The sequence below is a fragment of the Callospermophilus lateralis genome, chromosome X, assembly GCF_048772815.1.
Source record: "Callospermophilus lateralis isolate mCalLat2 chromosome X, mCalLat2.hap1, whole genome shotgun sequence".
In the NCBI taxonomy this organism is placed as follows: domain Eukaryota; kingdom Metazoa; phylum Chordata; class Mammalia; order Rodentia; family Sciuridae; genus Callospermophilus; species Callospermophilus lateralis.
The window spans coordinates 121,429,738-121,456,791 of NC_135325.1; the positions used below are offsets into that span (position 1 = coordinate 121,429,738).

The window sequence follows — 27,054 nt, forward strand, 5'->3', positions numbered from 1 at the left end:
TGCCATGTTTTATAAAACTAGGAACTGGATGTGCTTTGGAGCTTTTTATTAGATATTGCAGAGAGAGATAATAGTCTTATTATCCTGGTGACTTTTGAGACCACTCTGAATGTTGGTGTTATTGAAAATGCAGTAATGAAGTCAACTCTCAAATCTACGCATGTGGATCGTCCATTTCAGACTGTATTTTCCCCAGCTGGCTTTCACCAGGCCAGCTCAGGCTGCTTCCCCACCCTCAATGGGAATGTGTTTCTAGAACACAAACATCAGACTGAGAATGAACAGAATTTAGAAGATATATTTTTTTAAATATTGGGAGTGGGTGCTGCATCATAGAGTCCAGAACATAAAGGAAATAATTTTCCATTTTGCTCTGGTTTTATGTGTGTGGGTTTTGTATTCACTCTATCAGCAGAAGGAATCCAGTACTGATGTAGTCCTTCTGCATCCAAATAGTCTTTTCTTCTAGGGCAAGAATGTGCCCTTTATTTAAGCACTTTTCTTGATAACTTATCTCCTATTGTGAGGAGCATTTGCTAAGTAGTTAAGCTGTCAGGAACAGAAATTTCTGGCATACTGATCTACACACTTAGATCAAAGATGTTTCTGTGTACAGAGTATTCCATTTAATTATCATTTTAATTATTATATTGACTTATACATTACTATTGAGCACATTTTACAATAATGAGTGTAACATACAAGTAATCCTTAATTTTCATTATGTCTTATCTCATTCACATTATCTGAAGCTTGATAGTAGATAATTAGTTGATTGTATATGAAAATACCCAAAATATTGATGGGTAGAAGAGATGAGTCCTGATTAGTTGGCTCTTTCTTCCTTCAACAATTACATATTATACTTTGTATTTACTCCTGATATATATTCAATAGTAGTAATATCTATCTTGGGAATTTGTAGAGAGATAGCAATGGTCCAATGATTGTGTTTGGACTATATTATAACTGCTACTTTGTAATATGGGGGAACACAAACACTGAGGATTTTATTTCAACAATTTTACTTTAGATTTTCTCATTAAGCAATATCATTACTTATTTTATGTATGCATGTTACAGATACCTCTTTGTATATATCATTTTTTTTCTCAGCAAACTGCCAGGGTTAAATTAAGCAGCTTCCTGATAAAATAATGTTGCACACACATGAAAAAATAACAAATGTGAAATTGCAAAATGAAGAGAGTCTGATATGAAAGTACCATTTGTTAAGACTATACCTTCCTTCCTTGAGGTATGAGATTGTTAAGGTAAAGTGGTTGACAATCACACACCTATTCTAACTAAACTCATTGTCCACACACTAAGCCCTTCTTTACATTATCTTGTTTTCTTGAATTAGAAAGTGGCCAACCAATTGAATCTGGTGTTTGCAAAATATGATAGGTTGATTGTCTATTCACTGAAGTTTGGGGATCTCAGATTCAAACATCACCAGTAGAAGAATCATTGCATTTGACTGTGCCAGTTGGCCTACCTTGACAGTCTGAAGAAGAAAATAAAATTTTCACCTCAGATCAGCTGAAATATGGAAAGGCTTTTCTTTTTTTTTTTTTTATAAATACATATATATATATATATATATATATATATATATATATATATACATACATACATATTAATACAAGTGGCAATACATTCAATATATAATAAAATGCAACCATGGAGGTTTAATGGTATTTAGGATTCAGTGAAATTTGAGTTTGCATATTTTATTTTATTTTTTTAATTAATTTCTATTGTTGGTTGTTCAAAACATTACACAGTTCTTGATATATCATATTTCACACTTTGATTCAAGTGGGATATGAACTCCCATTTTTACCCATATACAGATTGCAGAATCACATCAGTTGCACATCTAATGATTTACATATTGCCATTCTGGTGTCTGTTGTATTCTGCTGCCTTTCCTATCCTCTACTATCCCCCCTCCCCCCTCCCCTCCCCTCTTCTCTCTCTACCCCCTCTACTGTAATTCATTTCTCCCCCTTATATTTTTTCCCCTTTCCCCTCACTTCCTCTTGTATGTAATTTTGTATACCCCTGAGGGTCTCCTTCCATTTCCATGCAATTTCCCTTCTCTCTCCCTTTCCCTCCCACCTCTCATCCCTGTTTAATGTTAATCTTCTTCTCATGCTCTTTGTCCCTACTCTGTTCTTAGTTACTCTCCTTATATCAAAGAAGACATTTGGCATTTGTTTTTAAGGGATTGGCTAGCTTCACTTAGCATAATCTGCTCTAATGCCATCCATTTCCCTGCAAATTCTATGATTTTGTCATTTTTTAATGCAGAGTAATACTCCATTGTGTATAAATGCCACATTTTTTTATCCATTCGTCTATTGAAGGGCATCTAGGTTGGTTCTACAGTCTTGCTATTGTGAATTGTGCTGCTATGAACATGGATGTAGCAGTGTCCCTATAGTGTGCTTTTTTTAGGTCTTTAGGGAATAGACCAAGTAGGGGAATAGCTGGGTCAAATGGTGGTTCCATTCCGAGCTTTCCACGAAATCTCCATACTGCTTTCCAAATTGGCCGCACCAATTTGCAGTCCCACCAGCAATGTACAAGTGAACCCTAGGAAAGGCTTTTCTTAATTCATAACTTCTGGTTTAACAATTGAAAACTTGAGTATTGTGATGGTATGGTTTGTATAGATGACATTATTTCCTCTGGGGAGTTGAGCATTGCCATTTGAGGTGAAAGGCCAGTGGCTTGATTTTCCCCCAAATTTCACAAACACACGAGGATGAATAAATTTGTTTTTCAGGAGCATCCATTACAGTGTCCTAGAAACAGGTATAGATTTATGCAGATTAATTTGGCATACAATAGCAAATTGCTGCTGTGAGATATATTTTACAATTACTTCCAAGCTCAGGCTAATGGCTAGAATCAAATAAAACATAAAAATAGGTTTACATAGATTGTTTTATAAATCAGATAAAACTTTACATTACCTACCATTGGAACTGAATGCATTTTTGCAAGCAACATAAGGGCTGTTCATGTAATACTTTCATTATCTCCAGCAAGAGTAAAACAAAATAGAAACAAGTCCATTGAATTTAGTCACCATTAACTACCATTAACTGTAATTTTTTCCTGACAAGCTCTCTCTTATCTGATGATGAGTGAAACATCAGGAAAAGTCAACTGAAAACTGCATAAATGCTAACAAAATATGCCATTGTATGTTAAGTGTGCCCAGTTCAGACATTTAAAATAGAGCAATTTATAATGTGTTAGCAGTGAGTACTCCATCATGTTTTAAATAAATTTATTTTTCTACTTCTTTTGACACTGTAACTCACTCTGAGAAGACTCATGCCATTTCACTGCACAATGCAGGTCACAAATTGAATAATGTGAAATAACTTTATTAGAGAACTGAAGAAAATGATATGGCAATAATGTGTTTTACAGTAAAATTTGATAGCCCTCTAAAGATCAATGAGTGTGTTTGTTTACTTTGAAGTGAAAAGGACAAAGGCTTCATAATGGAAGCCAGAGAAATACCCAAATTAAAGGAATCTTTGCCAGCTCAAATGGCTTTCCTAGTCTGGGGTGAATTCAGAAAATCTCCCAAAGTACTTTGCAGTAGACAGAATAGCCTAGGTACTGTCTGTGATAACGTCATTATCAGGCTGGCCTGGAATGAATGAAAGTCCTCTTGTGGCCACACAGAATAAAACAAGCTTCAAGTCACCAGAGTCTTGTCCTGTCCCAAACAAGGATTGAGAGGGCACTTTATAAAGGGAGAAAGGAACAGCAGGGCCACCTTCATTTGCATCACCAAACGCTAATGATGCAGGCGCTTTTATGGACACACTGTGTACACAGAATAGGTTCAATTAAAGAGAAGCCATTTTACACTGGCCTTTCCCCCACCAGGATTTAAAGGGAAGACAAAACAAAGACCATTTATTTGAGTGACAATACATTACTTTTTAAAAATTAGGTAAAGTGCAGAATATAGGGCTAGCAAGATGCCTGGGTCTCCCAAGTCTTATCTTTGCCATTTCTTTTCTCAGCCTGTGTGCCAAGACCTCATGAAAGCACATCTTTGTCAAAAATAAGATAACTATGAAAGATGATGAGAGCAGGCAGGAATATTGTAGCTGATCCAGACTAAGGAGAACAAGATTCAGAACTTCTTACAAATTTAAAATCAAGCTCCATTAGCAAAGACCAAAATGAATTGCTGTCTGATATTTTTGGCCTTGAAAAAATGAGTTGGGGGTTTGAGTTCAATGCCTATGGACAGATGTTCCACAGACAAAAAAAAAAAAAAAAAAAAGAGACTCTTAATTGGCACTAATTAGCACCCTTGTTGGCAGGGAGGGATTGACAAGGTTATTTCTATGGCACTGTCCCTGCGGACTCCCAAAGCTGTTCTTTCCAGGACAAGAGGGAAGCAATGTAGGTAAACTTATGTTCTTAGCCTTCAAGGATTATTTGTGCCCGCAAACAAAGAGAGTCTTCACATTTCTAAGCTGTCAACTTAGTAAGATTCTTTGCCTAGGATATACATTGGCTTTTATTTTTAATTAAATAATGTGTAATTAGGAGGAAACAATCAATACAGTAGAGTGACAGGCATTTTTATGTTGGTGTGTTTGTCCCTGCTTAAAGAAGTAGAAGCAAAAAGAAAAAAAAAACAAGTGGAATTGAGGATGAGAAAAAAATCTCAGCACATTCTAGACATTAACTATAGTAAAGAACAGAGCGGATGTTTTTTTTCTGGCACAAATCCTTGCAACTGCCACACAATACATCTTCACAACGTTCTGTGTATAATCACCTCCGTCTGTAAAATTGGGGGATACCACCAGACTCATAAGAAGGCCAAAGTCTGCTGAGAACCTCAATGTGCTAGGGGAAAGGTGTCTAAATGGAGTGATAGTGAAAAGTAGAGGTATTTGAAGATGGAGGAGTGTGTGGCTGGGTTCTAATAAACATTGAGCAATACTGTGTGGAAATATGCTTTCAGGTTCTGCAAATACTCCTGTCTATATAATTGCAGGCTTGAGATTTATGCAAAAGTAGTTACTTTTGCATGTATTGAATTTTGTGCTAATAGGGAACTCAAAGAAGGATTAAAGTCATTTATAGTAACATGACAGATTTTTTGATGCTGTAGCCTGATGACACATGTTCATTTCTGAAAAGCTAGAAAGAGTCTTAAATCTAGATTAAGCCTTTTATTTTCTCCCAGGAAAACCAAAAGACTAGATCTTCACAATTAAACAGCCCTAGAACATCAAAACCCTCAGGTGTGAGAAATCATAAGTCTACCCTTGAATTGCAAGATTTTTCAAAAAGAACCTTAAATAATTAGCAAATATATGTACGTAGATGAACTAAACAGTATTTTCTTTAATGTGAATGGTCTTACTTGAAGTACAAAAAGAAACACAGATACTAATTTGGATTCTTATGTGTTCCTATACTATATCAATATAGGAATTATCAGCTCAGCAACCCAGCCATTCCCACTCAGAGCTGTCCAAACTTTTATGTACCTCATGGGTTATGCCTACTGTCTCTAGCACTCTAGAATCCTTGTCTTCTAGCCACATGTCAGGATCACATAGATTTCTAGCTGAAGACATCCAGGAATACCTGTTCATCTCAGGACTCCAGAGGCTATATAAATACCCTCAAGTTCCAAAGGCTGGAGATATTCCTTCCTCTCCCCAAGGCCATCTTTTCAAGCCTCTCTGAGTCACTGTCCATAATCTAGAACCTCAGTCAGGCCCACCCACACCACTCCTCAAAGCATTTCCCTCCTCACCAGCACCTAACACAAGTGGAGAAATAGGTACAGTCAAGCCCCAGCAGCCTTACTAGGTTCCTCCACCTCTTTACCATAAACACCTGGAATGCTTTTCTCATCAGCATGCTGTAATACTGTCTTAACACCAAATCTCATCCAAGTTCCATACCCTGCCTTAGTACATCATGGTTCCAGCCACCTGGCTTCCAACCACTTAAAACAGCCTCATCCAGATGTCCTAAGCCCTACTTTCTTCAAGGCCATAGTACTCTGCAGATCATATACATTCCAGTTATTATTTTCAGGGACTGTGTCCTCTGTTTCTCTTAAACGAACTTAATTGGGGGAATTATCTGGCTAGATTTATCCTGGACAAAGATCAATCTGGGGTAGATAAGAGATGCTGAAAGCTTGAAATAAGGTGGGGATAGACAAGAGATGACAGACTGGAGAAGGGTGGATTTCTGCATTCTCATCAATAGAATTGAGTGACTTGCAAGATATGTGAAGTGAGGGAGGGGTAGAAATTTTAAAATGGCTCTCAGCTTTCTTGCTTGGAAATTTGGTACAATGGAGTGGCATTTTACAGTTGTCTTAGCTTATTTGTACTGCTGTTTTCTGCTGTAACAAAATATGTGAGATCAGGGTATTTATGAAAAAAGAGAAATTTATTTTCTCAGAATTCTGGAGGGTAGGAAGTTCAAATCAAGGCACTGGCAGGTTTGGAATCTGCTGAGGCCCCCTGTATCTGCATCTAAAATGGCATCTTGATTCTGCATCCTCCAGAGGAGATGCATGCTATGTGCTCACATGACAAAAGAAATAGTAGGGTAATCAGGGCCTAGCAAGTTCCAGGTATCATTTTATAATGCACAATAGACAGTCCTGGACTTATAATGGTTCAATTTATGACTTTTCAGTTTTATAGTGGTATGAAAGGAGTATGAATTCAGTAGAAACTATACTTTGGATTTTGAATTTTGATCTTTTACAAGACTAACAGTATATAGTATGATTCATTCTCTCTCTCTCTCTCTCTCCCCCCCCCCCTTTTCTATACCAGAACAAGAAAGGAAATGCCATTGCTGGGGATGAAGCATTCCATTTTTCAGGCATGCATTCCCTTTTATTTGTTCTAATTAGTTATACATGACAGTAGAATGTACTTTGACTCATCATACATAAATGGAATATAATTTCTCATTCTTTGGTTGTATATGAAACCTACAGAACACTAAAGAAAGAAATTGAAGAAGACCTTCAAAGATGGAAAAATCTCCTATGCTCCTGGATAGGCAGAGTTAACATTGTCAAATGGCCATACTACCAAAAGTTATACAGATTTAATTCAATTCCTATTAAAAATCCAATGACATTCTTCATAGAAATAGAAAAAGCAGTCATGAAATTCATTTGGAAAAATTAGAGACCCAGAATAGCCAAAGCAATCCTTAAGAAGAAGAGTGAAGCAGGAAGAATCACAATACCAGACCTTAAACTATACTACAAAGCTATAGTAACAAAAACAGCAGAGTGTTGGCACCAAAACAGACATGTAGACCAATGGTACAGAATAGAAGACATAGAGACAAACATTTATCTCATACTAGACAAACACACCAAAACCAATCATTGGAGAAAAGAGAGCATATTTAATAAATGGTGCTGGGAAAATTGGAAATCCTTATATAGCAAAATGAAACTAAACCCCTGTCTCTCACCCAGCACGAAACTCAACTCCAAGTGGGTTAAAGACTTAGGCACTAGAACAGACATCCTCTGCCTAATAGATGGTTCTCTTTCTTGATGCCGTGCAGGGACATCCAGCTGAAGTTCCTGGTGAGCTACTCCATCAAAGGGAAACAACTGATACTGTGTCACCCGTGTTTACTGGATATTGTCTTCTGTGTTTTCTGATCCCAACATGTCTACAAAATGACCATCTATATCTCCTGCCTCTGGTGCATTTTTAATTTACAACATTTTCAACTTATTATGGACTTATCAAGATTAACCCCATCATAAATTGAGGAGCATCTGTAATCTGATCTATGCCCTAATTTAATCTCCTAAAGTCCCCACCTTGTAAGACAAGAGCATTGGGGATTGTTTCAACATGAATTTTGAAGGAGACACAAATGTTCCAACCATAGTAGAAAGATGTAGAAATAAAGCATAAGATGAAGTCCTAATCCAAGCTAAACATGGTTGAAGCTTGGAATCATTATGGTAAGTGAAAGAAGCCAAACTCAAAGGCCACTTACTATATGATTACATTCATATGAGATGTCTAGGATAAGCAAAATTATAGAGAATGAAAGCATATTAGAAGTTGTCTAAGAATAGAATATAAAAGTAGAAAATGAATCAAGAGAATAATGTATAAAAATTACATAGCTAAATGTTGCAGGGTAGTGTTCTGGAGTGATGAAAAATTTCTGAAACTAGATATTAGGGATGTTTGCACAACATTGTGAATTTACTAAAATGCACAGAATAGTACACTTAACATGGTAAAATTTATGTTTTATATCTATCTATTTGTGTTTTATCACAATAATCATTAGATAGATAAAAATGAGAAAAAACAGATGAACTAATAATACATAAACTTTTAAATGTTTTTGTTAGTACATTATAGTTATCATAAATAATATTTGGGTTAATTTGGATGTAATCATACTGCATGACATAAAATTTGCCCCATTTCATTCCCCAGTACTTCCACTTTTTCTCACCTCTTCCCTCCCAAATCCGTTTCCTCTGCTCTATTGATCTTCCTTCTATTTATTGAATGCATTTAATATGTACATTATAGTTATACATAAAAGTGGAATTTATTGTGATATATACATACATACACATAGCATAGATTGATCAGTTTCATACCATAGTTTCTCACCTTTCCCTTCCTTCTTCCCTTGCCCCTTGTTGCCCTGTCTCTACTCTACTGATCTCCCTTCTATTTTTATAGGACCTCCTTTATATAATTTCTAATTTCTCTGCGGCTTCCACATATAAGAGAAAACATTCAACCCTTGACTTTGTGTCTGGCTTATTTCACTTAGCTTTATAGTCTCCAGTTCCATCCATTTGCCAGCAAATATCATTATTTCATTCTTCTTTATGATACTGATATGAGTAAAACTCCATTGTATATATAAACCACAGTTTCTTTGTCCATTCATCTGTTGATAGGCACCTGGGTTGGTTCAGTAACTTAAGTTTTGTGAATTACACTGCTATAAACATTGATAAGCCTGTATCAATATATATTTTGATTTTAGTTCTTTTGGATGAATACCAAGGAGTAGGAGAGCTGGGTCATATGGTGGATTCGTTTAAGTAAAACAAACTAATCAGGAGGTTCATGAAAAGAAACAATGATTTTTCTTGGGCATGAGGCATTTGTGAGACATTTTAGTAAAACTAGGCTGAGAAACCTTGAGCTTTGAAGAGTGTCCTAGGCTGAAGATATAGCCTTAAGAGTCAGTGCAGGGGCTGGCATTATAGCTCAGTGGTAGAGTGCTTGCCTCGTATGTGCAAGGCCCTAGGTTCAATCCTCAGCACCATATAAAAAAAATAAATAAAATAAAAAGCTATAAAAAATATAAAAAAAAGAGTCAGTGCAGTGGATGATACTGTTATGCTCGAATTTGGGACCCCCAAAGACCACCAGAGACCCAAGATCGATGTAAGCAGCAAAGAGGTGTTTATTGCGAGGTAGCTCGGTCCTCCGCACGCACACACTGCAACTGGTGACACTGAGAGGCCCTGAACCCAGGGTTTGCAGCAGTTTTATACATTCTTTGGAGAGGGCAGGGACTTCACATACATCATAGCCTCTCTTAGCAAATCATCACACACGCAGGAAAATGAAATAACAACTCTAAAACAGTTGTCTAGGGGTGATTGGTCAGTACAAAGGGGGTATTCGTTTGAACTGATTGGTTTAAGCCAAGAGGGTTGTACTGCTGAACTACATGGTTTCCCAACACCATAAACTACTGGGAGGGTCATCTGGCATCCCAGGTATTTCCCTGTCTCATGCTGATTGGTGGCTGCTAGGGGGCTGCTATGGGTCCCCACCTAGCCTGACTGAGTCAGGGACACCTGGCACAGCAGATCTCTCCTGTAGATAAACAATTTAGCAGGGTGGGAATGTGCCTAGGAGTGCTCTGTGGGTTTTTCCAAGGACAAAGGTCATGTCCCTTCCTTGGACAGGCTTTGCTCTGAGATAGAGGCTGGTTTTTCAATACCACCAGAGAAAGTGGAAAAGTAAGAACCTGAAAGAGAAGAACACTGTTTGTAGGGTGTTTGGGCAGAGGAAGGGGAAGCAGGAAAGAGGGATGGCATATAGCAGAGAAGTAGAATTCAGGACACTGTCCGTCTCCTTTCTCCTCTTGGGTTGCAAGATGATAAGGCACATCACTGGCTTACCCTTCACCATAAGTAACCTTCTTCCTTTCTGAGTTTTTCCTTTATGCCATCCTTTCTGGCATTTGTTCCCTCAGTCTGTGTGACTTGCCTCTTGTTCTGAGGTCTTTTAGTATGTGCCCAAAGGATGACACTTAAGCTCTCTAGGGGACAAAAATCATGATATAGGAATGCTTAAATTCTAAAATATTAAATGGATGTGAGTCTGCCCTCAGATGGCATTGTCAGAAGTAGCTGGAAGCAAAATTCAGTTTTATAATTACTAAGAATAAATGTGAAATAAAATAAATTAGTAAGATAATAATTAGTAAACTCTCTTACAATAAAACAATTTCAGCTGGGCGTGATTAAATACTCCTGTAATCTCAACTCTTTGGGAAGCTGAGGCAGGAGGCTCACAAGTTGAAGGGCAGCCTAGGAAACTTAGCAAGATCCTGTCTCAAAATAAAATCAAAAGGACTAGAAATGTAGCTCAGTTAGAGCACTTGCCTAGTATGTGTGAAGCCCTGGGTTCAACCCCAAGTATTGCAAAATAAAATAAATTGTGTGTGGGTGGGTGCGTGTGTGTGTGTGTGTGTGTGTGTGTGTGTGTGTGTGAGAGAGAGAGAGAGAGAGAGAGACAGAGAGAGACAGAGAGAGACAGAGAGAGAGAGAGAGAGAGTTTTAAAAAATAAAAGACATCTGTCAAATAGGGTGTGAAGTAAACTTGGATTTGGTTGTTTGGCCTTGGTGATGCTATTTGAACTCAAGAGGCTCAAATGACTCAAGTTTCAGTTATTTTCTACTTTAGGAAATTGGTTTCTGGCAAAATAATACACTTCCCCTAGAGCACATTGGTTACTGTTTTCTCTTAGCAAACAAGTTTCTTCCATATCACTAAATGCTTCTTTTCCAGGTTATTATATGAAGAGGCAAGTAAATGGAAAGATAGCTATGGGGATATGAATTCATTCACCCAACCCATATATTTGGGGGAACTGGGAACTAGGACATGGGGTAAATCCTTGTATTAATTTCCTGGGGATGTTGTAGCAAGATGCCACAAGCTGGAGGTTTAAAAATCAGAAATGTATTGTCTCCCAAATATACAGGCTAGAAGTTTAAAGAGCAAGGTGTTGTCAGGGCCCATTACTTTGCAAGCTATGAGGGAATGACACAGTCCAGACCTTGCTCCTTTGGCCACTATCTTTTCAACATCATCTTCCACTATGCATGTTTGTTTCCATGTCCTGTTGAGTTGAGGCCCACCCCAATACCCTTGAATCTTACCTCCAGGCAAATTCACATTCTGAAGTTCCTGAGTGTTAGGACCTCAACCTAAAGATTTGGGGAGGGGCACAATTCAAACCCTCCCTAGTCTCATTCCTGAATTTGCTTTTTCTGAATAGCTGTGATTCTGAGGCTGGGGCTGTGGCTCAGAGTTAGAGCACTTGTCTAGCATGTGTGAGGTACTGGGTTTGATCCTCAGCACCATATTAAAAAAAAAATAAAATAAAGGTATCAAGTCCACCTATAACTAAAAACAAATAAATACATATAAAATAAATAAATAAATAAATAAATAAATAAATAAATAAATAAATAAATAAATACCTGTGATTTTGATGGCTCTTAGTGATACCGCTGTTGACCGGTGATGAGTTCTTGCTTCCCCAATGTTGAAGAATAACACCAGAAAGTACACGCCGAGGCAAGGTCAGAGTAGAAATTAGAAGTTTATTAAAGGACAGCAGAAAAGACTTCTCCCGGAGGAAGAAGGGGACCCAAGAGGTGGAATCCGTGGAAGTGCGGTTGTTTCCCCTTTTTATAGTTTTGGTGATGGAATGTGGGTTGAAGGGGTTAGGACACAGGTGGGCCCAATTATCACCTTTTGGGATGGGCTTATCATTTCTCTAGGATGGGCTATCTCCAAATCTGTTGGGGGCTGTTTCCTGAGCTCCATTAACATTTCTTTGAGGTGGACTTTGGCCTAGGGCCTTTTCAGGACTTCATTAACATTCCTTGAGTTGTCCTGTGTTTTCCCGGAGTCATTCCCAGCATGGCCTCCATTTTAGATTTCACTCGATATTAGACCCGATTTACCTAACTACACTGACTACCTAACTTTAAATCTGGCTTCATTAGGTTGCAGAATTGGCCAGGTACTCAGTTCTTTTTCATCCTAGGAAGTGAGTATTTGGAGGTGACCTCTCCTGGCAAAATCGCCCTTGAGCTTCCTTTTTCTCCACTCTCTCAGAATGACATGTACTTAGGGGGCTAACTCAGGAAGCATCTGCAAGCAGTGATTTCCAGATAACATTGTTACTGCAATTACCAAGTTCAGAAAAGCCTGCCCATTGATGAAACAATTTTCAACGAAAGGTTTACTTTTACCTATAGAAACGAAATATTTGAAGGAAGCAGCACTTAACCTTTTTTGTAAGCAGCTCTGCTCTGTGGATTTTACCAGTGTTTTTAACCAAGCATGGATTCCAAAAATAAATGACTTCCTAGGGTACTTTATTCTCTGGCATTATGGTGGGACACTATGCCAAGGGAACCCACTGGAGACCAAGAGACAGATCAAGCTGTTGTCCCACATTCTCTCTCTACTAAATCGCAGTTTTCTTCCAAGGGGAGGTGGCTATTGTGAAACTGTCAAACTGAGGCAAGTTAAATGGGCTGAAGTGAAGGCTCCTATTAACAATAGCAGCTATCTCTGTCACATTCAAGCTCTGCAGACAGTTACAAGGCAATTTGGCTCTGATAGTTGGGTGATTAAAAATAACCAAAGGCAAGAAGGATGAGACAGGAACACCCTATTACTATGTGGTCCAAAAACCAAGAGGAAAACCAAATATTCCTCACTCAGCCCAAGCCTGAAGTTATTGTGACCTTCCCAGTCTCCTAGAGAGCAATCCTGGGGATGAGGCATCCTTCTCACAAGCAGCCCTGGATTTTTCCTTGGCCAGGTTTGGGAATGGAAGGTCACTGTGTGCAAGATGGCAGTAAAGTCTGTGTCAAGTTCCAAGGCAGCAAAACAGTTCTTAATGATGATAATGCCTAGTGGTGGAAGAAGCAGGGGTAGGAGGTTCCCTCTACATAAAACAGCAACACAGACATTTTTAAAGTGTCATATTTAAGATTGTGAAGGTCAGATGATAGACAACCAGAAGAGGACTAAAGGGAAATTATCTCTCAGCTCAAGGGAACACCAATTTCAATTGGCTTTGTGATGTGATATTTGCATTAGTTTAGGAGCCCAGCTACCTAATCCTATATGTTGCAGTCTAGAAAATTGATGAGCTAGTGGAAGACCAGTTCTGGCATAGGCTCTGCAGAAAAGGAACCACTGCAACCTAGGTGGCCATACATCAGACCAGCAAAAACACACACCTTTTCCCTCTGCTGAGAAAGAATCAGAGTCCTGCTTTACCTGTGCTTGGTAGATTCCTATATAAAAACATCAATGGAGGACTAAATCTGTGGCCTATCCCCAGCTTCCCTTTAACTGCAAAAATGTGAACCTCCTTTCATCGGCCCTGAGGTCCAATTAAAGCAACTTCTCCACAGTGTCAGCCCATATTAAACATGTGACTGCCTATGGGCTTTATTGGGGTGGGGGCAGGAAATTTGCACTGTTGGGATGAGGCCACTGCACTGACAGATTCCTTTCTTTAGTAGCCTCAGGTCTGGAAATTCTGAAGTGGGGGGTGTAGAAGAGTCTTTGTGGATGGAATCTTGGCTTGGTCCCGTGCCATCCAGACAGCTGTCTCTTTAATGTAATGCTTCATCTCTCCTGGAAAAGACAAAGCCATTTCTCTTGGTGAGGCTTCTGCTGGCTCTATCAATTGCAATTTCAATGTAGGAAAACTGGAGGGAGAAAGGGATTATGTGGGGAAAATAGTTTATTTTTTCTGTTTTTCTCCAGCATGAATAGGAATGCATCAGGGGCCTTCTGCAACCTCTGTCATACAGGGCAGTAAGCAGAGAGGTTAGGGACACAGCTTTTGGCATCAGGAAGGTGTTGGGTTGCCACCCTAGTGTCTCCTCCACTCCTGGGCAGCTATGAGACTGCTTTTTAATAAAAGTTTTATTGAGATACAGATACCATAAAACTCACCATTTTAATGTTTTTAATATATTCACAGAGCTTTGCAATCATCGTCTCTATCTAATTGTACAATTTTAGCATCCCCAGGTAATCCCTGTAACATTGTCACTCCCCATTGTTCCTTCCTCTAACTTCTGGCAGCCAGTCTCTTTCTGTCTCTATATTTTCTGTCTACTTGCCTATTTTATTCAATATAAATAGAATCATCCATCACTTTACCATTATGGCTGGTGTTTCCATCTAGGAGTGGTGGGTTTGTTGTCTCTGTTAAGCAAAGAATTGAAGAACAGGACACAGAGATAGTAAGCAAGTAGCAGGTATGTTGCAAAACTGACAGAGATAGACTTCTCTAAAGAGAAAGGGTCCTAGAGCCAGGAGTCTGCTGGAGGAGTTTTGGCCTGTTCTTTTTATGGTCTCTAGAATTTCTTCCTTTCTTTATCTCTTCCCCTGCTCATGAACTCATCACTATTATTGATTGATGCCCCCTTGGTTTTCTATTGGATCCTCCCACTTAAATGCATGAGTAGAGACATGTCTGTCTGATTGGGTCCCCTGCTGGTATCTACCAGCACTTTTGTCAAACAGGAAATTAACCTCATTGGAATACCCTCTCCTTGCTCCTTTGTTCCTGCCCTGCTCCCAGCCTCCACATTCACCATCTTGTCTAGGATACCTAAGCTCTTCTACATCTCCCTTGCTGGCTTCCTTTTCCTACCATGATGTTTTTGAGGATTGTTTATGTTGTAGCATGTTTTAGTACTTTGTTTTATAGCTGCATAATATTCCATTGTATGGATAGACCACATGATCTTTGTCTATTCATCAGCTGATAGAGATTTGTGTTGCTTTATACTTTGTCTGTTTTCTGATTGTTAATGCTGTTGAACATGTTTGTATTTGTTTGTATATTGGCTATTTGTCTTTCTGTCTTAGTTTAGGCTGCTATAAGCAGAATACCATAGGTGAGTGGTTTAAACAACAAATATTTGTTTCTCACAGTTCTGGAGGCTGGGAAGTTCAGAATAAGGATAGTGATATAATTGGGTTCTTGTAAGGACCCTCTTCCTGATTTACTCACATGGCAGAGAGAGGACAAGAGGAAATGAACTGTCTTATGTCTTTTTTTTTTTTTTTTTTTTTTTTTTTAGAAAAGCACCAACTCATCATGAGTGATCCCCATGATCCAGTTACCTCCCCAAATCCCCATCTTTAAATACCATCACTTTGGAGATTAGTGTTTCAACATATGAATTTAAGGGGGATGAACATACTCAGTCCTTAATGATAGTTTATGTGAGAAAATGTCCATTCAGATCTTTTGCCCATACTTTAACTGGATTCTCTCTCATTTTATTGTTGAAATTACCAGAGTTGTTTATATATTCTAGATACCAGATCTTTATCTCATATACGACCTGTAAATATTTTCTCCTGTGAGTTGTCTTCTTAAATTTACTAAGCCTGAGTTTCCTCCTTCAAAAACAGAAAATACACGTACAATTTCTCAGATTTCTTACAAAGAATCTGAGGTGGTCCATCAGTGCACATGTTAAGGCTACCTCAATAAGTCTGTTTATTATTACCTAGCACTGGCTGGCTTAGAATGAAACAGAGGCAAGGTGAAAGCCCTCAAATCATAACTATACACCTGGTAGGTAAGTTGTGAGAGGTTCAAAATGTTTTGATTTTACTGATATGTCATTCCTAGAATGACTTAAGAAATTTTATTTGGAATGATTATATTTTTATTCAGAATACATTGCATAGCTCTAAGTATTAGATAACTATTGGCTGGTATTGGGTTCCACCACTGTGTATATGTTTATGTTTATAGCTTTCCATGTTTCTCTATCTAGACAGCTAGTTATCCATCTATTAAGAATATGAGTCTATGAATAGCTGGATAGAAATAGCCTAGTGCTGGAGCAGTATTCAGAACTGACACCTTCTTACCTGAAGCCAAATCAGGAAAGAATAGATCTCCAGTTGCATAAGATGTTCACCTATTGTATGTAAAACCTATTCTGATGGCTCTCTTTTGTTGCTTAAACTGCTTTCTTCAACCTGAGATCTGGTGATTTCCTCTGCAGTGATTCTTTTAAGGCTGCTTCAGAATGCATTTATGTAATCATCAAGTTCAAATTTGCCCTAATATCAATAATAGTGGAAATAGTAGCATTTATTAAATATTCACAAGATTATTTTCACTTAATATTTTAGTTACTTTTCACATCAACTCCACAAAGTACATAGTTACTAGCAGCCTTGCTTTAGAAACAAAAGATTGAGGCTCAGAGAGGTCACTTAATTTGCCCAGATTTGAACAGCTAACAAACGCAAGAGACCAAGTCAAGTCAATCCAGCTTCCAAGTCTTTACGCTTTACTATATTGTCATCCCATAGGAAATTAAACTGGCCAAAGCCTGCCTGTGTAATTTCTTTATTTCATAATTAAGAAAGATAGTCCCATCTAACCCATTAGTATATGGTATAACAAAATATTTAGATCTACATGTCACTTATCCACAGTGAGTGTTCCCCTAACTTGAGACTCCTCCTCTCTCAGAAATCCACCTGGTACAGCCCTTCTTCAGGAATTAATGACAGGGATGATGACCTTACATGTTCTCAGCAGGGTTACAAAGTTAAGGCAAACCTGTGGTGTGTGGGTAAACCATAGGGAATTCACATACACTAAGTTGAAATTTAGAGAGAAATGGCCAGAATGACTCGACATGGCTGGCTTTCCACATCAATGTGATTGTGCCATGTGCTATAATTTATAGTGTAAACAAGTTTTCTGCAAAAGCTAAATATATCATGCAACTCATTTAACATGCACAGAAGGAGCCATTAAATTATTTCAGTCCCATTACTCAAAATGTTCAGAAAATTCCTCTGTATTAGAGCCAGTACAGGATTGACTCTGCAGCCAAGTACATCAACATAAATGTTGAATTCTCAGGGGAAATGTATGTCTTATACTGATACTTAGGGAAAATATATGCCCAGACTTCATGGTGCCCCTTCTGAAACAATTCTAATTTTGTTAAAACAATAGGATCAAATTTTCACTCAGGTTACCAGCTTCTCTGTATTTATAAAGCTTATAGACAACCATGAATGTCAATAGAATGGTGATATGTTTTAAAGTGGTTAATAATTTATGAAACATGGATGTGGAAACTGAGGCTTTTTGTGTCACTTTCTAATTTCATCTTTACCTAAATGGAAACAATTCCTTGTGAAAGCCATATGTGATGCCTTGAAACTGTTTAAATTGGAATAATTATCAGAACAAATGGTGTCATTGGATGATATTAGTCTGTTTGTGTTCCCTTCTGTCTACCCAATGAATCAACATTAATACAGATTTCTAAAAACACTTGAAACACAGTCATCTGTGATTTCGTTTTTTTTTTGTTTTAAAGTGTATGTTCAAAAATTGATATAACTTTCCATACTTTCTGAAATCTACCTTTAGATTGACAACTCAGTGCTATATATTCCTTATCCAGAAAGGAAGTATCTTTCTGCACATTTGTTTTCTTTTCTTTATTATTTTTATGTTGTTTTTAAGTTTGAATCAGGAATTGATATAAATTGTATCAAGTATATTTCTGGCATCTATTGATATGATCATATGGTTTTTATCATTTTATTTGTTGATGATGTGATATATTGTATAAATACACTTCTTGTTATTGAACTGTTTTTACACTTGTGGAATATGGTAGATTAATATTTTATGATATACAGGTCAGTTGTATTTATGTAGATTTTAATTTTCTAAATTAAAAAATGATAAAATAATATTACTAAGATTCTCTTAGTATTGAAGTATTGATCTACTTCAGTTTCTGGCATGTAATAGGTATTTGAGGCAAAGATATAGTTTCTTTCTATCCTTCAATTTTTGCTTTAACCTGAGAACATTTTTTTATTTTCTATGTTTCTAAATAAAATGATATATTTATGCATTTAGGATAGTTTAGGCTGAACTATCTTGAGCCAACAGTCAGAAGAAGTGATAAGGACTGGTGTAATCCTATGTGGTAGGGGCTTGAAAGCAGTTATCTCAGTATTTTAAGGTGGTGCTATTATGATCTCCATTTCACCAAGGCACTCAGAGGTTCAAGGTGACCAGGTAGTAAGGGTTGGAATTTGAGCCTGACACAAATCAGGCTCTGTCCATATACTAAGTCTTTCACTGCCACACACAAGTCAATTAGTTTGGCAAATAGAAAATTTACTAGTCTTCAATGATGCTGAACATTGACTAGTCTTACCAATGTGTGACCTTGGATTCAAAGGGACATTGCATGACAAACTATGAGCAGCTTAGCTCAAAGCATCACAACCAGCAGAGAAAAAGGTTCATCAGCTATTGTTCTGCTTGTAGTAATGAAACTCGCAGACATGTTGTGGTGTAGGGAATCATGTCTATCATATCTGTAATGGCACCTTGTGGACCCTAAAAGTCTCCAGATAAGCCACATAGCTAGAGACTTGAACCACAGTTAATCTGAGTCTTAGCACAATAAGCACAATAACTAGTGGTCCTCCCTGCACCTAAGAGGACAGGAAGATCTTGAGATATACTTCAAGGACATTTTCCACTAGCTTTCTCATCTCTTATGGGATTTTGTCATGAGACACTTTCCCATTGCCTCCGTTCTGACTAGTTAAGAACTTTACAATTCTGACCCCTGCATAACAGAAAGTACAGCCAATAAAACTGCTAAACTGGAGTCCAGAAATAGGCTTCTCTGCCAAGGTGTATCTTGTAATTCACTATAGTCATCTGGCTCCTTTTGTTTTGGTGTCCTCCTTTTTGGTATGTGGAACCAAGAATTCGGAAGGAATGGGTACCTCTAGCAGTTCTTCCTTTTACTATGTAAGTATTAAACTGTCTCAGTCTCAAAGTAGTTCTCTGTATCTTTACCAATCAAAGAAGTTTGGCCTTGGCCCTGACCTTGTCATGTGTGCATGATGGGTGGTTTCCTATGGTCACTATTGAAATACTTTATGGTATTCAGAACTACCTGTGCCACCTCTAGGATCTTCTAGAGTTGAAACATTATCTATAGGTTATAAGATAATTCACCTCCTTCTAGCCTAAAGTGTGAGAGTCACATTGATACAGCAAAAACAGCAGAGCACTCAGATCTTGTGGGGTTTTCAGGAATAACTGAGAAACATTGCTGTCAACATTTTATTTTATTATAATTTTTTATTTTTTTTGGCACCAGGGGCACTCAACCACTGAGCCACATCCCAGCCCTATTTTGTATTTTACTTAGAGACAGGGTCTCATTGAGTTGCTTAGCACCTTGCTTTTGTTGAGGCTGGCTTTGAACTCATGATCCTCTTGCCTCAGCCTGCCAAAATGCTGGGATTACAGGCTGCTGTCAACATTTTAGAAGGACCTAAATTGTCAAGTTTGAAAATGTCGCTTAAGCAATCTGAAATAAAAAGTGAATTCTTTATGTATAGCATAAAGAAAATTTTATCTGCCTTGTCAGTGAAGGTAAATAGTCCTTGACAACTTTTGTCTGGAAATGGGTTTGAGAAATAGTTTGAAGCACTCCAAACATAAAGTGCCCTGTTATCAGTGGTTGAGAATCTGCAAAGCCTCAGACAGAACTAAGAATTTGTCCTTGCCCCCACTGAGTTTAATGTAAGGCCCAGTGGCTTTCAGCAGGTAGGAGTTGTAGTGCACTTCACAGCAACTTAATATTTCAGTTATTTTGAAGAGTTTCCTAAGTTGGAGATTAATGGACCAGCTCCATAAAGGAGTTCTTTACTTAATCCTTTAACAATTAGGAGCTGATGTGGAGAGATGAGTAATGAGGTACCCTCTGTGATTGTGAGGTACTTTGTAGCTAATCACAGAGGTTTCTTTTCTATAGTTAGCTATGTTTTTTTTTTTTAAAGGTGAAGGAAAGCTGAGAAGGACAACCACAAAATGAAGCCTTTTTGGCAAGAAATTTGTCTTTCCTCATCAATTGAAAATGGAATTAATCAGGTCTATCTCCAAAGGGAAAGGTTGAGTACCAGAATGCTCCTCCTCTTCCAGGAAGGAAAGATCCTAGTATAGGCATCTGAGGCCTATGTGAATGAGGAGATATTCAGCACAGAAAGGCAGCCTTGACTGAGGGAATGCTTTGACATTTGGAAGAACTCCTGATATAAATTCAGTGCCTTAGGAGTGGTCAAAATGACCTTGGACCTCAGGACTATCAGTGTTGAAATTCAGTTTATTCTAATTGTGATTCTAAATGTCTCTAGAATCTGGTGCTTCTCTTCCCCATCTTCACTATCTGTGCCCTGTCCCAGGATACCACTTGTTACCTAGATACTATAATGTCGGTCTAACTGGTATCCTTGCTGCCTCCTTCTTCCAGTTAATCTATATTTTTTTTTCCAGCAAACTCACACATAAATGCCAGGTCCATAAATGAATGAATGAATGAATCCCTATTATGCTACTTGGATGAATTTATATATTTCTTAGTATGACTCAAAAAGAAATTCTTTGAAAATGACTTGTACAGTCCTATTAAAGAATAGAATGTCAGCAATCAGGTTCTATGCTTAGAATTGCCTTTTAAGATAGAAGATTTTCTTTTCCTTTTTGGAATTGTCCCAACATTTTTTCAGGACTACATTCTACATTGATCCACTGGGTTATAATATTCTCCATGGAAATTCCCTCTTAAATATTCTCTCTTATGCTCGTGTGCATGCTTGCGTGCTCGCTCCCCCCCCCCACACACACACACCTGAAAAATAATATAATACAACAGTGTTTGGTGTGTTTAACATTCTTGAAAGCCATCTAAAATCTACAGGCTAAAAAGGTGACAGTTTTATACAAGTAAACAGTCTTATACATCAGGACTCACACTACTAGCTTCAGTTTATGCATGCAATATAGATATAAATCCATATGTTCCACACTTGTATCTATTAAAAAAGAAGGTTACTCTTCTTTTTTCCTACTACTGCTTTTTAGGAATCATAATGCAGACTATTCAATGTCAATGTTTATAGAATCTCACGTGTTTTCATTGCCATTGCACATAAGAATAAACTGAGGTTCAGAGAAGTTAAGTAACTTATGCTTCTGTTCTCTGGGTAAATCCTGTGCAGCATTCACAGTTATATCCACAAAATGAGACTTTTCTAGAGGAGCTGATTTCATTCCATACTCCTGCAATCTCTGAGGTTCACCAAAGCAGCACTTCATTCATCTATCTTAATGTGGGGTTCCTTTTAAGATTTTATTTGGTATGGAAAAGGAATTTTAAGCTTAAGAGTTTGAAAACCATTGGCTTAAAGAAGGAGTCAGCAAACTTTTCTTTTCTGTAAAAAAAAAAAAAAACTAGCCCAACTAGTACATATTTTAGATATTCATCTGTATTGCAGCTGCTCAACCTTGCCATCGTAACCAACACATAACGAACCAACACATAATGAATGGGGATAGCTGTGTTCCAATAAAACTTAATTTTAGACAATGAAATCTGATTTCTGTATAATTTGGGGGTATCATAAATATTGGTTTTTTTTTTTCAACCATTTAAATCTGTAAAACCTGTATGGAAATAGACAGGGCTGCGGTCTGGTAACTCCTATTCTAGATGATCCCCAACAAGACTCATAGTTCTCATGCTAAGGAACCAAAGTGTTCTTATGAGATATGTATTTTTTTTGAAATCTCTAGCATGCCATGAGCTTCAGAAGAAACACCTTTTTTGGTCTACATGCCTGTGTCAGGATGCATGAACTGATTTATTTGGACCCAGTGGTAGGCCCCATTGTGGATGGCACTTGGATGGAGGAGCCCACATGGTAGATCTTGGATTTTCATTCCTATGGAATATAGTACAGATTTTCAAACTGTTGATCACTTCCATGGCCCTCTGACTGGAATTTCCCAGGATCCCCAGGAAGGTAGTGATTGAGTAAAAAACTTTTAAGTTAAAATGATGGAAAGTTAGATGCAGCTTCTACTGAGAAAAGAAGCCCAAGGACCTTTACCTGAAGGAAACGGAATGGATGCTCTGAAAAATAACACTGACTCTTCCTAATTTTCCTGCCTGCCTTAGTGCTGATAAGTGATTCAATGCTATGGATAGTACAGAGCTCTGGGTAGAAAAATATATAATTCTCGGAGTAATTCTAAACTAGTCAAGTTTCATTCCTTCTAGCTTGCTTTATGAAGAGAATGGAACTATAAGTAGGCAAAAGAGCCAAGTTACTGTTCTAGAGGTGGACCCACAAAAGACTGATGACAAAGCACAAGACCCCAGGCATCCTCCAGACTCTCTGTACATGTTATTACCCAAAAGCTAGTTGTGTGATACCTTGGAAGCCATCAGAAATTTACTTTGATTGCCACCAGCTGTGGGTACTGAGGATGACAATGATAATTAAAACTAGTAACCAGAAGACGACACAACACTTGCATCAGAGGCTACTATTCTTCATTTATGCTGAGAGCCAAAATCTAAGTAAACCAGCCTCTTCCCTTCTCCTGAACAATGGAGGTAGCAGCACTGGTTGTAGCTCCAACACCATTCAAGATTCACTCTCCAAGTATGGACTATATAGAATAAGATTCAGATTATCAGATAGAAGGTACAGGAAAGCACAGAGTAACTCCAAACTGAAAGAACAATTAATGATGCTAAAGAATAGAATATTGGGGCTAGGGTTGTGGCTCAGTGGTGGAGCTCTTGCCTAGCACATGTGAAGTACTGAGTTCAATCCTTAGCATCATATAAAATAAATCAATTAAATAAAGGTATTTATTGTCCAGATACAACTAAAAAAAGAATAGAATATTGCCAGCAACCCATCAGACAAAGGCTTTAGGGTTATCTGTTGTGGATGTTATATATGTCTCCGGTAGGTGGCTACGTGTGACAGTGATACAGTGAAGCAGATAGCACTTGCTCTTAAGTCTACCCTGCCACAACCAAGGGCTTCATTACCATAGAACCTGCTAAAACAGTGTTTCAAACCTTCTATTTTTCCTTATTCAAAATTACCTAAGTGTTCTTCTGTGTAAATTGGCAGATTTTATGGAATAGTCTTATAATAATCAGAACTCACATGGAACCTGTCACATCATAGTGTTCTGGAATATTACAGGGGCCAAGAGCCTTTTTTAAGCTTGAGGCATGGAGAATCAGAGAAAGAGAAGATCCAGGCATGCTGCTTCCTCAATCCTCTTATGGTTCTCATCTGCTCCAAATTTCATTATTGGAGCTTTTATAACATTATCTCCTTGGGGCAAGAACTTGGTGTTTTGGACACAGTTTTATGGACTATTCTACTTCTTATATTGTAGTAATTATAATTCATAGTAATAAAAAATAGCCTTTTCACATAAAGACAACAATTGTAAACCACTAGACCCTGAATAAATATCTGAAATCAGTAAGGAGGTCTACATGTTCTGTTTTTGCCTAACTGAAAAGGTGAAGGACAGTGGTTTTGTTTTTTAGATGACACACAGAGACATACATTTATATGAGCATGCTTTTTCACATTTTGGGGTGTACAATATGTGTTGAATTTGTCTATGGAATTATAACTTCATGAAAAGAGATTACTATTTTCTGCTGAGATGACCTTCACTGCAATGGGTATGAATAGTGATGCTATAATAATTAAGTCCAAAATCTTTCATAATCCTACACTTTCCCTAGAGTAATGTTCAGCATTAGCCAAGGATGCAAATGCAAACAAGTACATGTATACTCAATAATAAAGCTTAATAGGTCAGGGAAGGAGCAGAACAAAATGAATGCCTAACACCTCCAGAGATAACTAGGCATTTTTGTCTTCTTAGTTACTTCCTTGACTTGTGTTTACTAGGATCTGAATATATGCATTAAATTGTCCTTTATTAACCAAATACATAGCAAGCTGTTGCATGGAAGACAGTGGTGGTTTAATGTCTAATACTTTGTGGATTGGATACCAATTTTCAGAATTGTATGTTGGAGGACATTTCATTTACATGTTAAAACGACATAAAGTTGCTTGGAGAGTAAAATAACTGTTGAGTTCAGGCCTCTGTGCTCTGGCTTTGGATGTGCTCATGCTATCTGAGGGGAGTAACCTATAAATCCAGCCTTGAGATTCCATTAGATATTTCCTGAGTCATCATGGCTTACCTTCAGATTACTCAGCAAATTAAAATGAGGAGCAAAGGTGCACTAAGATTTCCCCTTGTCATTATTCATTAATAGTATTAACGATGTCCATTATTTTTCAAACTAAGATATCTTTCCAAACTATTAATAGTCTGCATTAATTTTGTCCTTTCATAAAGCATTTTCACATGCATTAGTTCTTGCTGTACTCACCTCTGCCCTCCCATTGAACAGATGAAGCTCAGAGCTGATAAATAATTTGTCCAAGAAATCAGAGCTTATGGTTAGCCTGCCATTACTCCACATTAATGTGGTTTGTTGGGAAACAAATGATATGGTTTTTGTTGCTGCTGCTGTTGTTTCCATTTAATATGCAATCCTAAAAGTTGTAACCTCTAAGAGAACATTTGGCAATCTTTAGTTCTGGCTCAAGATAATCTAGGTTCTATGTTTGCCTCCATGATTTCTAGCTGTGCAGTCATGAGCAAGTTCTGTATGCCCTCCAAGTCTCAGAGTCCCCATTCGGAAAGTGAGGATAGGGTCAGTGCCAGAACTAAATTCTGTACTGTGCTGTTGATCAAATACTTAACTTTCTCTCATTCAGAAAATGGATCCACTAAATGCAGGAATCATTTATCAATTATTTCACTGAACACTTAGATATAAATAAGAAGACATCCCCCATATGTAATGAGATACACACACACACACACACACACACACACACACACACACAGTAAAGCCTTTTATAATGACAAGCACAGGAAGTTTATGTTTTAGTTCTATAGCTTATAAGAATGATACTCCTCATTTTCTACAATGTGTTGTAAAGAACTATTTGTTCAGAGTCATACGTCTGCAATTTCAAAAGAAATATCAAGATACATTTTTTTCTCCTTCTCTAAGATCTTCAAAACATCCATTAGTCTCTTGAAGGACAGTCATAAATCCTGAAAATTTAGTTTATCTGAAACCAACTCTAACAGTTGTCCTTCCCACCAATCATCCTTTATATCAGTCTTTAGTTGTCAGACCTCAGTGAACACATCCTGGTGTTCTGTGGCTCAGCCTGAAAGTGAGGGAGCTGTGATTTCTTTGGAGAATTATTGGATGTTCACTCTGACCTGAATCTTTTTCTAACACTTGAACTTGAACTTTAAATAACATTTATTTATTTATCAAATTAGAAGCTACATTTCCCCTTCTAGTTTCCCTTTCCTGGATAAAGTACACAGATACAAATCAAGAAATGGGAATTTTAGGACTAGCTGTAGCACTAACTGTGTGATCTTGAGCAAAAGCTGTTCATCACTCTAAAACTTTTCTTCCTTGTCTACAAAATGTCTATCATTTGTGGAAAGATGCTGTAAAGAAGACAAAGTTGAATACATTATGCCCCAAACCCTCATGGGAATAAGAAACTGATGGGGGAGAGAGACACAATAGGAAACAGTGCTGTGACCCAGCTAGAGATGGAGATTATCAGATTCAAAAGCTTTTGTGGAGGAAGTAGAAACTGATTGAGCTATGTGTGTGGTGGTGGGGTGAGTGAATAGGATTTCCAGAGTTGAGGAATAGAATTCTAGCTTTGGATATGAGCTGAAGGCTGAGCCTAGAAGTAAGAAAAAGCAGAGCATGCTTGGGAATTGGGAATTAATCCAGAAAAGGTTGAGGAGATCCTTACTTGAAGCCTGTCATGAGGTCTAAAGTTATATTTTATAAATTTAAATAGAAACACCAATAGGTCTGAAAATCTGTATACTTGAAATTTTAAGATAATAAGCTGGAACTCAAACTTGGAGATAGTGGGGATGCATGGCACTGAAATTGATACCCCTGTCAAAACAAAAGGCTTTTCATGCCCAGTAAACAATTTTGAAAGTGCTAGTTCATCACGAAAATCTAGATCACTCATATTTTTCAGGTACCTTGCTTTAGGAGAGAAAGATTTCTTATCCACATTATGGACTTACACCTCTTGGATCAAATTTTACAGGAAGAGACGAGTCATATATCAAAAGGTTAATGAGTAGCCATTTCTCTCCCAGCTCTTTTGTGGCCACTGAGCTGCCCAGCAGCAGATAGCACTGAAAAGCAGTGCAAGTTCACTAGTCCTTTCGCCTCTGTCATCCAGAGAGCCTCAGTAAGCTTCATGCTTCAAGAATGGTGACATGGTAACAGCCAATGGGCTGTTACCCTGACACTATTCTTGCTTGGGAGACTCAGAGCCCTTTATCCTATAAGAGATCCAATGCCATGCCCTGCTTACATATACAGTGATTGATTAGTACATTTATTGCACTTTTAGTAGTCAAATATATGGACTCCAGTCATCTCTGGAGATGCTGAAATTGTCTTTTCCCCCTTGATTTAGGGGAAGGTAGAGAAGGAAGATGTATGCAGAGTATGAAATAAATATAAGAGTTCAAACATTTAATTAGCTGAAGGAATCTTGGTTCCCTCTATACCTTTGACAGAATTGCAGCTGTCAGATTGTAACTCCAATATTTTTATCCTCATTGCAAGATGTATCTGAGGATTATTTA

General features: G+C 37.7%; 1 protein-coding gene across 1 annotated transcript in view; it reads left to right on the forward strand.

Annotated features, from left to right (window-relative positions):
• Window positions 1-27,054, forward strand: part of Aff2 (ALF transcription elongation factor 2) — a 347,505-nt gene that overhangs the window by 217,387 nt on the left and 103,064 nt on the right. The window lies entirely within an intron of this gene.